Genomic DNA, 14358 nt, shown 5'->3' on the forward strand with positions numbered 1-14358 from the left:
TATAATGTTAGGTAATTGTGCATTGCTTTATAGAAAAAAAATAGGAATAATGCTTCTTCTTTCAGCATTATGACCAACACTAGTTATTATACTTGCAGTCATGTGAGGGTCAAGTGACCGTGACACAGCAGAGGAAAAGTGCTACAAGAAACACACGTTCCAAAAAAAAACTAACACTATTAGGCCAGAAGGTGGCGCCAGAGGTCCTTTTCCTTTATCCAAAAAATCTTTTCACTATAATAAAATTTCAACATTTCGCACTGGAAATGAATGTCCTAATTATTTAATAAACAGTTTTGCACTAACAAATACACTACTGGAAAGGATCAAGTTAACAATCAATTGAATTTCAGTTATTTATTTGCTCAAATTTGTTTACAATCTGATTATTTACTTTTTGGAAGCACATTGGATGGATTTTTACTGTGTCATAATTTATTGTATCATCAACTTGTATCATCTGGCTGATGTGATCCATCTAAATGGTTTGAAAATGGGAACATTTCAAGAACATGCTTGAAATTTGACAAAACTTTGAAATGTTTCACATGTGGGTGAATTGAGTTCTTTGGCAGTTTTGCACACGAGTCTACGGAAAGACACGTGGGGGAGTGAACAGATGCTGAAAAGCTTTAGGTAAAGTGACACAAATGCACAGTGCAGGGACACGTCTTTTCTGTCACATTAAAAAGATATATGATTAGCAATCACAACTCAGTATATTTGCATCTGTTTGCTGTTTATGATTTCCCTCCCTACCCATTTATAAAAGGAAATTAAAAGATCCCCTGTACTTTATGAGATCGTCTTAATACTTTTTCTTCTCTTTTTTTGCCTACAGTTGCCATTGCAATTTAGTCTTTTGATTTATTGTAATTTATTTCTTGATTCATTGCTTGATTATTGATTTTTGTGATGTTGTTTTTTATTCTTTATTGTTTTTTTTTCTCTCTCATTAATCCATTTGTTGTTTTATCCTGATAAGATACATTTAATTTTATTTATTTATCTTAATGGTGAGGTTCTCGATAAGCCCTCCCAGGGTTTCTAACCTCTCCAGCACTGATTCATTGCAGCTTATCATTTATTATCTATTGTATACATATTTATTTATTCATTTTATTCTATTTCTTTCTTTTATGTGATATACTCTTGTTTGTAATGTTTTATTAAAGTGCAAACAAACAATAAACAATAAAGTTGAAATAGCCAAACTCTGTCTCAAGCACATCTTTAACATCCTGACTAACTCTATCTATAACTATATCAAACGTGAAACCATCTTGACTGCTTCTTCTGTACTGCTAGAGGTCACTATAAGCTTGAGAACGCTGCTTCTCATTTGGATAGCCATGATTTCATGACAAGAGAAGGAATGCATGAAGAATTTGATGTCCAGGTCTGTGGGTATTATGGGTTGATTTGTTTGAACACAAATCAGTGAGAAAACCATCCGTCCACTTAAATGAAAGCATCAAGAGACACATAATGGCTTTCTTTATGTAGACTTTTTTACTTGAAAGAAAGGTAAGATTTCATTCAAACTATTCAATATAGATTTACAAACTATATTGGTGAATAACTTTATAATATGAGTTGAAGAGGCCTGATAATCCTTTTGGTGTATTTCCCTCTTAAAACACTTAAAACAAACACTGAGCAGCTTTCTTGCATCCTGCCATTTTGGCCAATAATAACACCCTGGGCCTACCCGAAAGTGGACGATAAAGAGACAGGAGCTAAAAAAAAAAGGAGTGGGTCAAACAAATGTAACATGAAGTAGGCCAGCAGTGTCACTGAGGTATTTTTGGCCGACAACATCACGTGCCAACTGAGCGCACGTCCAACTTCAGCAGTGTTATTCCTAACAACAAGCAACAGATTATTCTCAGCACCGCTTGCTGGAAATCGACATTGCCTAAACCTAGCAAACGAGCTGGTAATTAGCTTTTTTTTGGATTAAATGTAAAGACGAATAGACAGTATTTTCACTTTGCATCATGCAGGTCTTTATTTCTATTTCTGAAACACTGATCATATTAGACTTGTAAAACAGTTATTATGGAACCTGGGTCTCATGTGGACAGTTAATGGCTAATTATGAGTCATTACGCCTGTTGGGCATGCACTTGCTGTGCCTTTCAAGTATGCCAAATTATTTTAATAAGACCACGAGAATAAAATCCTGACCCAAAATGAGCTTTTTGTGTCTCCACACAAAAAAGAAAGAAAGAAAAAAGCACTTGAACCTAATGCAAAGACCACCTACAGCTGTCAGCTCAGATATAGCTTATAAACCTGCACAAAGGACATCAACTCTCCAGAGCAGAAGGGCGTGATAGTACATACACCCAAAACCCCCAAACTGCATAGATAAAAAAGTATAGAGTCAGTTTACTCATACAGAACTGGTATCTTCTGAATCATTTATCATTAATTATTTCACTCCACATGGACATGTTCTTGTTAAAAGAGTTAAAGCCAACAAATGAGAACCAATTGTGCATTACATGTTGAGTTAGTCGTTTGCTTCCTGTTGATACAGTCATACCCCTTCTTGCCCACTCATATTCCACCAGATGTTACCAGCAGTTGATTTATCTGTTTGATCAACATGATCTCGTGGCAAGGCATATAAACAGCACTCCACTTCGTGTACTTTTAATGTCTCATTTGTAAGAATTTGTCTTTTTACGTCATTAAAAACCTTTAAAAAAACCACTCAGTTGATTTATTTTAGAAGAGATATAATCTTATTTTCCAAAATAGTCCCAACAACTTGATACTGGAGAATAAGTTGTCATTTTTATAGTGCATTATACTGCAGACCTACACTGAAGATGGTGAATGTGTAACTGTTGCTTTGGTGTCAGGGGTCAGTAATTCTAAGAAGTCTTGCATCTCCAAATTCTTGTTCTCCAAACTCTATTCTCGGTAAATCAACCGAGCAGAAAGTATGACAAAGGGATACAACTCTTGAAATCAAATACTATTAGCAATGACTCACTGTATGCAAATTTCTCTAATTTAGAAATGTAATCCTGCTTTTTATCCTCAAATTCAAAACTTACATTGGGACTTTTTCCAGAATTGAAACTTGAATTATTACCACGGACTGTATGGTGAGGGATCACTGACATGATAATGATAATAATAACAGTTCACTAATTACAATATAAAAATCTGACTTTGCCAACTTAGTTGGGAAACCAAAGAAGGAATAATGAATGGTGCAGTGAAATTCGGCTGCCTGCTTTCAGCTTGGCTGACAGTTAGTGACTTAGCTCAGGCTGTTGGCAGAATGGTGTTTATGACCTCAGCCTCAGCTATCGACCTACAGTACAACCCAAGTTGAATTTTGCTAAAACTTGGCTCCCAGAAAAGCTGCAGCCTTTCTTGCAGTTGCTGTGGTGTGGACGACCTTATCTGTGTGTGTGAGCACTAGGGGCAAGCCATGTTTTGTAGCAATAGCATCTAACTGACCAGCATTGGTATAACTTCACACCCCAAATCCAACAAAGTTGGATTTCTGTGTAAAAATGTAAATAAGAGTCAAAGCGATGATTTGCAAAAATCCTAAACCAATTATTCATTCTCAATTGAACATAGAAACCCTATAGCATGTACCTATCAATAAGATAGGTAGTTGAAAATATTGGGATGCAGCCATGTTTACCAGCTGTAGCATCCCCTACAGTTTTACCAACAACCTGTAACCATCTGGGAATGAGAGAAATGTTCAATTTTTTTTGTCTGATGTAATATTCTGGGTCTTCTTTGTCTTTTTTTGCATTTCATAAAATGCATAAGAATGTGAAAAGGTCAGGCCTGCAAACAGACAGAACGCAGAAATCCCACCAGCAGCGCAAAATCTAAACCGGCACACAAAACATATTTTTTAAAAGAATCAGTGTTTTAAACAGAGTGAAATCGTTCGAACATCTCAAGAAAATTACAAAGAAAGACATTATGTTCATATCTACTGCAACGGGCTACCACTAGTGCAGCGCTTATTCTAGCACATATGCAATTTTGGCAGTTCCACTAAAGTGCACCAATACCACCAGAGTCGCAGTGGCTTTTTAAAGTTGTTGAAAATAATAAGCTCATGGTTCTCGATCATGTTCAGATATGGCTTCTACTTTGCTTGAAAGAGCTTAAAACATTCGCATTTGTGGATAGCATGTTGAATTGTGTTCATAGACCATGATGTTTGGAAACGTTTTGACTGTACCCCTTGCTCACAGAGATGTTTTCCCATTCTCTGATCTCTTGATGATGTTATGGGTATTATGTAATATAAGTGATGGATTATTTATAGTCTTTAAAGTTGATGAACAACACTCCATAATTTGTTTTATGGATTGTTGATCATTGATGTAATTTCCCTGTGAGTTCCATGTCTGTTTTTTTGGTTAGTTCTTTTACTTTCTGTCTATGGTTACTACCCTTCCTTTGCAGAGCCTTCTGTCTAGTTTGATGAGAAACTTATCATTATCGCCGTCTGTCTTCGACTCCCTCCTCCGGAAGTCCTCATTTCTGATAAAAGTTGAACAGTGACACTGTCCATTTTTTACTTTTGAGAGACACCATCTCTGAAAGGGTCTCTACTTATGACTATTTGTGTTACTGACCAGCCTGCCAGAAAACCTATTAGCTGAAACATGCTCCTCCAAATGTTTTTTTTTTTCCGTGCCACTTGCTTTTGCAGTCTTTTGTTGCTCCTTATCTCCACTTTGACATGTTGGTGCCATCAAATTCAGAACGAGCTCGATCTTTTTCATGAAATAGTCAAATGTCTCACTTTTCAACATGTTTTCTATGTTCTATTGTGAATAAAATACTGGATTATGAGAGTTACAAATCTGTTTTGATCTGTATTTTAACAACATCGAAGCTTTTTCAGAATTGACTATACATTGTTACCATTTTTCAGCAATATTTCCTATTACTTAACATTACTGTTGGTGCCCAAAATGAATTACACATAGATGGTGTTTTTTTTTTTTTTACAACATGATTCTGTTGCATGCTGAGTGGTAGATGCTTTGGTTTGATGCTTTGCTTTGGTTTAAGCTTTGTATGATTACTTGAACATGGGAACAAAACAATACTGATCACGTGATCTAAGTCATTCTTGAGCAGGTGTGACTTCAAAGCCAGGGATACGTTAAAGTACTGTTCTGTTCTGTGTGGCAGTAAAAACATCTTGTACTGTTCTTGAATTAGAAGTCGGTGAACATCAAGATGGGTTTTCCACTGCATCTTTCTGACTCATACATAATCTAATTTTCTACCGTCAGTCATATTTCGGTATGTTTGGATGTAGCGCTACCACAGCAACATTCATTTCATCAGAATTTACAGGATAACTTTGGAGGATTCATTAAAGGCATTTACAACTATAGGAACAAAGCAAAAAACACATTGCACTGTATGCTTTATGCAGCAAACCTGCAAGTAGCTTTCTTCTTATTTCAAACAACTCTCAGGTTATGTAATGTATTTCTAATAGCAGGGGTTTTCTTACTGAAATTCCTTACAAATGATGATTACATTTTGTCCCTAGGTTGGAGTATCTGTTCATGATTTTATGGCTCAGCCCCACTGCCTAACTGACATCACATTTCAAAGCTCATTGTAAAAATAACACGGCTGAAGGTCTTGTTTTAAAATAGCAACACAATAAAACTTGATCCCTTTAGGAAGGAAATTTCCATGCTGATACTTCAGAGCATTACATTAGTGGCTTGTATCTATCAGGTAAGTGAGTTAAATATTACTGTGGAGGATGAAGTTACTTACACATATACATTAATATTCATCTTCACAATTAACCGTGAACGCTAGGGGCTGCTTAAAATGTAGAAATATGCCAAAAGATAAACTGAACCAGACTGGCAAAGATCAAAATCAAGATAAAAAAGGCATGGAAATAGGTGTGAGGAATAAACTGAAGCTGTAGAAGCTGTAGTTTCCTTGGTCAGTTTGATCACACAGAAACCTTCATGCCACAACTGTTTCTCTTCCCTGTCTCTCTATAAAGATGCCAAGCATCCAGCGAAAGGCTAAATGTTATCAATATTAAGTTTTCAAGTTGAAACTAAAGATACACACAAAATTACTCCTCTGCATTTAACCCATCCAGGTCGGCGCCTGTTGGAACACACACATGCACCGGGTCACACACTCATAGGGACGGATGCCATATTCACATATTCAGAGGTGGGCAGCCATTCACAGTGCCTGGGGAGGTGCTCAAGGGCACCTCGATCATGGCAATGAGGTCAACTGTTTCTAACATGGATCCAGTGTGTTAACACCTCTGGTTGGGCATGTCACATGGTGGAAAAGGTTTGCCATCACCTATGTCAGATTTGCCTTTTTGAATTTCCAAGACACACGACTGCAGATCTGATGACACGACTACAAAGTCAATCATCGACTTTTGGCCTAAGGTGGCCTGCTACCAGGTACACTTATGGTACCAGGTACACTTATGCAACACCATGCTTGAACGTGGTGTTTGTAATGGACAATCCATGACTAGCACAGAAGTCCAAAAACAATACATCACTAGGGTTCAGATCAAGGAGGCCATTCCTCCCAAACACGCTTCTCCAGGTCCCTCCGTCATTACCCACACCGCAGTCAAAGGCTTGTGAGTACTGACCCCTCTCCTGAGACCAATTTGCCATGGGACACCCTACCAGAGGCTAACGCCCTCAACAAAACAGCTCTTAGGATCATTGGGATCATATTTTGACCACAGATACTTTGAGATATGTTCTAGGGAAGTAAGGGATAGAACCAGTGACAATTAAATAATTGATTATAATAGATATGACCTTATATATATCCTTTATTCATGAATAAACCATCAAAACTCACCAATATCAGTGAATTATTGGGAGACGGTCCCACCAGGAGATAATGGGAAAAAGTGACAGATTAGGATGTTTGGTGAGGCAGGTGACACTAACCCAAACTATGCTGTGTTTAAGTCATTATGGCCCAAAATACTGTGTTCAGTGTCATAAGCCACTTGGTCCACTTGGTAGTTGGCACTAAAAAGAGTCAGAAATGAATCTAGGTGGAAGAGATGGTCCTCATTTCCCATCACGCCATTGCGGTAAAGAAGAGGCACTACTAGAGACGTTATTAGGTTTTTTCTTTATTTCAAAATGCAAGTTATATTTTTAGACAGAAGATTGTGGTTTGTTTGTATGATTGAACAGACATGGCCAATGTTCATATTTGTCAATGTGCAGTTCATGTTGATCAAATCTGAAAACTTGAGTTTTTGTCTGCCTTTCAGAGCAAAAGCCGCCTGGAACTCTCAGTACAGTCATCCACACCTGCCAAGGAATTTGTCACTCTGCACTGCAACGAACACAGCCACTGCTAAAGAGAGATTATATCAAAGCTCTGTCAAACTACTTACCGGTCAGTACTCACCTCTTGAATAAAAGTGTGGGGGTTTTCAGGAGGTGGTGTGCTTCACCTTTTTCTTTCAGCAGATGGCGCCAGGGAGTATGGTGTGCTGAGCCATCCACCTAATTACAAGCACCTGTCATCCATTATCCCTCATCTGGGTAGGAGCATTTAAGGAGCACGCTGCCAGTCCTTCAGCACCTGAGTACTAGCCATTCATGGTAAACTTCAAGCCTCCAAGTTTGACTCCTTGTATTTCCTGTGAAATTTTGTAACTACTTACCAGTTCCTGTTCCCTGACCAAGAAAACATTGAGAGATTGACGCAAATTAAGCTCCCCTCTAATTTGTACAATAAAACTCCTAAAGCATTCTTTGGTCTCCTGGAAGTTCTCTGCGTGTGGGTCAGACAAATCTGAAAAAACCATGACAAAAAATCTCTTTTGGAACACCTACCACCACATTAACCACTTCCTCTTCTCCCAGAGACCCGAGCGGCGACCCTGGAAGATTCCTACCATTCACTTCTTGTGTTTTGCCACTGGCTATAGAACACATAAATCTCTTTTGTTCAACCGCTCCTCTGTTTTCCTGGGTCCAGCCTGAAATTTACTCTTAAAATTTTCTATTTCAAACAATTAAATGGAATAGACAATGGTGTTCTTGGGAAAAACAGCTGGGAGGATGTCTTTAGGTCACAAATGGGTTGACACATTGGTAGTGCCCTTCTACACACTGACATGGGGACGGTGTATGGGATGTTATTTTGCCATCAAAAGGAGTTCCTGTTCGATGTGCGAGGCATTGAAGAGTCAAATGTACCTTTAAATGGCTGATGGTACTGTAGCATTATTGGGCATTTATATATGTATTAAACCTCGAATAAAGGGCACCACCTTCCTGTATTTTAACTTGTTTTAAGTTACAGTCCAGGGAGGACAACTGTTAAAATCTTGCGATCACGGTATGTTAAATTAATAATCAATTTAATAATCAATTAATAATCAGTCTCATATCTCGCTACTTTCGTGAAAGTTCTCGTTTGGTTGGACAGACATTACGTAAAGAAAGCATACGACACAATCTGTGATTATAACATATATATAGATATATGAACTATTTATTAAAATGATATGACCAAAGACATGAACCTTAAAACAAACAGGAGATGCATGGAATATGGGTGATTATATAAAACACTTAGTGAATGGAAAATAAAATATGGGGGATGGAGAGATACTGGATGTATTCAAATAGTTTGGGTTGGCTGACTATTTGACGCTAAACACTGACATTTTGGATTAATTTATCATTCTGTGAAAGCCTCGAGACATCCATCAAACCCTCTTTAAGGTGAAAACGGGTCGGTCTTACTGTGCTGAAGTTCTGCTTAGTCAGCTTGGAACACGGCAGCGGCCACGCGGGTCCGAGGGGATTTCTCTTCCGCTCTCTGGGCCTTCCTGGTTGTGGTGGCTGACTTTAACGGACTTCTCAGTTGCTTCTTTTCACCGGGAAACGGGAACGATGGTGCCAGGGGCTTTACTGTGGGATGATCCTCAGAGTGTCAGAGTTGGTCCGTTGCTGCTTTCTCTGATGAAGCGAACTTAAGTTCACAGAAGATTAATAAAAGGTTGCTTGGAGTTGGCTTCTTGGTAGGAAAAGGTGATGGTGGCGTGTAACGGCGGAGGTTAGAGCGTGCGACGTAAAAAAGGACATGGATGACGATGGACGAACAAAAACACGAAAAACGTGCATCTTCAGACTTCATTCTGTTTCTTTCTTCGAGTCTTTCTTCCTTGGGTCCTTCTGCCATCTCCTTCCTCCCTTTTGTCGTCTTCTGCACGGCTCATCCTCTCATCTTTCCGCTCTCTTCAAATCTCTCTGAGCAACTGATCTGATCAATTCTCCATTGTTCTTCTCTGTCCTGTTCTCTCTCTGAAAAACTCTCTTCTGAAACTCTGTGTTGAAACTGCTTCTTCTCTGCCCGGATTCGTGGGGTCCGTGGTTTGACTCTCGGAGGCGGGGCATGACGTAAGCTTACACTACTCTTTCAGCCAATGATATGCCTGAACTGTGGTGAACGTCTGCCTGTGTGTCTTTGTGTAAGACGATCTACTCAGCCTTTTATGTGGGGATTTCTGGATAACAAAGAAACTCTTATTTCTCCATTACTCCGTCTCATAGAACATTTGTCTCGGTGATTCTGAAGACACCACAACTTGTTAAGATATGCAGATTAAAGATATAACATAGACTTGCGATATAAAGACATCAAATAACACACAACATAATACAGATTAGAGTGTCAAAATTCAGATGAGTATCTATAAAGTCGTGGCATATGGATAGCGAACCACACAATGTTAATTTTCTGTGTTAACAATCCAAACAAATACCAAATAGATACTGAAGGGACATCGTTAAAAGTTAAATTGTTGCATATATCTTGTCCGGTTGACTGGGTCTGTGGGGATTTAAATGTTCAACACTACAGACCAATAGGGGGCAATGTTGTTCCATCGGCGAGTTTATCTTTTCCCAACAAGATTATTTCTCAGTCAATATTTAAGCCAGAATCGTACAAATTATCTCTATATGCGTCTTGTGATCTAGCTGGAAACCTGAAAGAAATTGTATACGGTTATCAAGCACATTTAATATAGTTTAAGATTCGATTAAAGGTGAGTCTTAGTGAAGTATTCTCAGTTCGTGTGTAGCCATCTGGTCGGTTCTCTGGTGGAAAAGGGTGTTAAAGTGTCAACTTCAATTTATGGTCAAGATAACATATTGAGATCTCCCACTTTTCCAACAGAAAGATCCTTTGTTCATTTTAGTTTATCCCAATTTTATGGCAAGCGTCTGTTGGAGTTCCACTCCCACAGGCTTTCAAAAGGCCGAAGGTTGTTGTAAATTAGGCAGTTTCTGTCTCTTTTTCCTTTGTGGAAAGAAAATTAAGATCTGTTTTTTATCCAGAAACGTAAACATCCCCCACAGGAATGTTGGTTTCGTCAGAGTTTGAAGAACTCTTAATCCACACGGCACTGTGACTGCTACAGTACCTTCTATAATTGTGTGGACAATAAGAGTTGTCTGGGAAAAATTGCAAGTACGGGCACAGTGCTTTTAGAAATTTTAAAAAGAGCAGTATGATTGGTTTTGTGCTCTTTCGTGTGCAGGCACACACGAGTATCTGGCGACTGGGTGCATTCTGGTACTTTAACAAATAGCATTTCACCCCTGTTCCTCACCCAAGTGCTCAATGTCATGTCAGGTGTTCATGTTTTTATCTATCCATCGTGCTCCTATTTTCAGTCGTGTTTCCTCAGTCTTCCTGATCTGGTCCTTTGCTCCACTCATTCACTTGTGTTAATTGTCTAAGCTGCTGTTCCTCGCCGCGGTTTCACCAGTATAGACAGTATATCTGTCTTTGCTGGCCCATGTTCATTCATGTCCTTAGTCACAGTCAGCCAAAGTTGTGTTCCTCTTCAACTTTTTGCCAATCCATGTCTGCATTTTGGCTCTTCTCACCACCTCTCACCTTCCCTGACAGCGAGTTTTCTCACTTGTGGGAGTTCTAAGAAAAATACAATGTTGACCTTGATTGATATCTAATCATTGTTCATAAACCCTTGCTGTATAATATATGTGATCTGTTATCTCTATCAGTGCAATCTATGATATCATATTGTCTCTTTCTTCGGTTTGTTGGTACCATCCTCTTCATTGTTGGTCAATGCTATTTATTGCCCATAGTGAGTTTAAAGTCTGTGTCATAAAACCGTCTTTCATGTGTCAAGCTGCTGTAGCTGACAGTACTTGTACGTGAAGATTTTGTTGGTCAGCGGTCACTCCTGTGTGGAAAATTGTTTGGTTTCAAGCGCTAACATTGCTCCACTAATGATCGAACAGTGTTTACTCAGACTGCAAATGTGATTGCACAGTACAGCCACAGTACAGATCTACTACATTTTTGGTGCCTTCAGCTACAGAGGCAACCGTGCTCATTTACACGGCTCTCCTTCCCACACACACCAAACCCAAGAAAACACACTTGAAACATTCACCACAGCAGTTCAGTCATTTAAGGGAATGCTTTTTTTTTGCTGTGACATGAGTTAAGTTTCTAGTGAGTCATAATGGATAAAAAGACAGGAGACAAAAATATTAGAGCAACAACAGGAAGGACTCGGACAGGCTGAGTGACCTGTCTGCATCCGTAAGTGACATTTTGCTGACTGAAAACTTACGCTTTCTTTGTTGGAAATCATTGGTTTCATGATGACTCGGGAGAACTTTCTGCTAGTGTTTAGGTTTGTGGATTTTTGTGGACACTTGGTGTTGTCTTGGATTTGTTCCTTCCTGTTATTGAGTCACGGGTTGGTATTATGTTTCATTCTTGTCGAGTTTGGATTTGTAACTTTCTTCATCATGTCCTTATTCTTTCGGTCATGCGGGTTCTGATTCCTATTTTCAGTCGTGTTTCCTCAGTCTTCCTGATCTGGTCCTTTGCTCCACTCATTCACTTGTGTTAATTGTCTAAGCTGCTGTTCCTCGCCGCGGTTTCACCAGTATAGACAGTATATCTGTCTTTGCTGGCCCATGTTCATTCATGTCCTTAGTCACAGTCAGCCAAAGTTGTGTTCCTCTTCAACTTTTTGCCAATCCATGTCTGCATTTTGGCTCTTCTCACCACCTCTCACATACCCTGACAGCGAGTTTTCTCACTTGTGGGAGTTCTAAGAAAAATACAATGTTGACCTTGATTGATATCTAATCATCATTCATAAACCCTTGTTGTATCATATATGTGATCTGTTCTTTCATCAGGGCGATCTATGATATCATATTGTCTCTTTCTTCGGTTTGTTGGTACCATCCTCTTCATTGTTGGTCAATACTATTTATTGCCCATAGTGAGTTTAAAGTCTGTGTCATAAAACCGCCTTTCATGTGTCACGCTGCTGTAGCTGATAGTACTTGTACGTGAAGACTTTGTTTGAAAAGTACTGAGATTTCTGGGTCAAATCAAGCTATTACACATAACATAACCACATTTTTTTGCCATATGTGTTTGTCTTGTCTACTGATAACAGTATACCACACAGTAAGAAGTGTGATTAATGTTTCGCCAGGTAGATAAGATATGATTAGGCTTTAACTATTAATATAAATAAATAAAAATATATGTAAGAACTTAGAAACGACATTTTATACATTTAAACTGTTGAGATGTAACTGATCATCTGGAAACACGTATAAGAAACCTACTAAAGCTAAATGTATGTATTTACACATCTACTGATATTGCTTTAAATTGTGTTTTTGTCACTTGAACAAACTGATTATAAACTGATTGTACTGTTAAGTGACACTGATAACACCACAACAATACTGTTTTTTTGCTACAGGTAAATCCAACAAGAGTACATGTATGTGAAACAAGTATCTCTGCTACCACTAAGTAATGTTCTATAGACAAACAAGAGAAAAACTTACACACAAATGTGTTCAAGGAAAGAATTAACATGTCTCTGTGATTTACAATTAAAGATAATGGGATGAGCTGCAAGTGACTCTTAACTGAATATGCAGGCTCATAAGTGATGCTCTATTCATGAGAGAAATGAAAAGATAAAACGCGAGTGATTGAGAAAAAAGAACGATAAAAGGAGTATTAAAAGCTTTGCAGTTTTTTTCCTCTTCCATTGGTGATCAAATCAAATGTCCGTTCACCTTCTCCATGCATTTTGGAACTACCAGAATTAAATTCTCTGCTGATGTGCAATCCATACATGGCAAGCCCTGACACTAGAAGTCCTCTTCAGAAAAAACAAACGGTCCAGTTATTTTCACAGGATGTTTTATGCTTTATCCATGAAAAGATGAAGTGAATATTTAAATGGACTGTCAGATATTTGTATCTTCATTGTGTCCACTTCTCTCTCTCTGAGTTTTGCAACCTCATTAACAATTCTACCACTCTCTTTTTCTCCAAATGCACCTCTCTGTCTCAACATATCCTGTTCGCGCCAGCAGGACAGTCCAGGACACTCTGTGTCTTGTGGTCGCAACATCTTAGTGTTTCCTGGAATTTGCTGATTTATTTTCCAGAAATAAAAACTTTGTTAGAAATGCTTTGATCGCGTTTCTATCAGTGAAACTGCAACAAAAGAGTTGTCTGAAAAGACATTTATACATGTGAGACCATTGGGAAGAAACAACATGTGTTGTAGAGAAGAGATTTTCTTTATGCATTGTTTCAAATGTGTAATGTTCAAAGAGTGTTTGTGGTAACAGGCCAAAATTCTGAGAGTAAAATTCTTTGGTGGATAACAGCTTTATCTTTCCTGTTCGGATTGTAACATTTTTTTAATGAACAAAATGCATACCAGGAGAGATGTGATTACTCCTGAATTGAACCTTTAGCCTTACCTGTAGCTTGGCTCCAGTATGGAATTGGTACTGTCATTTGGTTTCTAACAACTTTGCTTCAGACTGAAATATCTCACTTAGTTTAACAAAAAAAAAAAAAAATATCAAATAAGTTTGTTTTTTACTCTTTCTAACAGCTTTTATTCCACAAAGGTGTTTCTACAAACTTGACAGGCCTTGATGCTTAATCACAGGTGTGTGGCTATGAGAAGACGATCAGTACGTGACTCTTGGAAAAAGGATAATTGGGTTGTTTAACCAAAACTGGACATTTAAAAAACATCTAAACTTATTCGTCTGACCAAAATTACACAAAATGAAAGCTCTCAAAAACCAAGATGAAAATAAAAAAAAAAGGTCAAAAAGGAAAGCATAATAATACAACCAAATTCCCTATAGCGCTGCTCTGATTCACTATTCTTAGTTTTGTTTGTAAGACTGCAGCACTCGTCACAAATTCCAACTAACAAGCAACTTAAAGTAACTTAAAAAC

This window comes from Odontesthes bonariensis, chromosome 8 (assembly GCF_027942865.1).
Source record: "Odontesthes bonariensis isolate fOdoBon6 chromosome 8, fOdoBon6.hap1, whole genome shotgun sequence".
Classification (NCBI taxonomy): Eukaryota; Metazoa; Chordata; class Actinopteri; order Atheriniformes; family Atherinopsidae; genus Odontesthes; species Odontesthes bonariensis.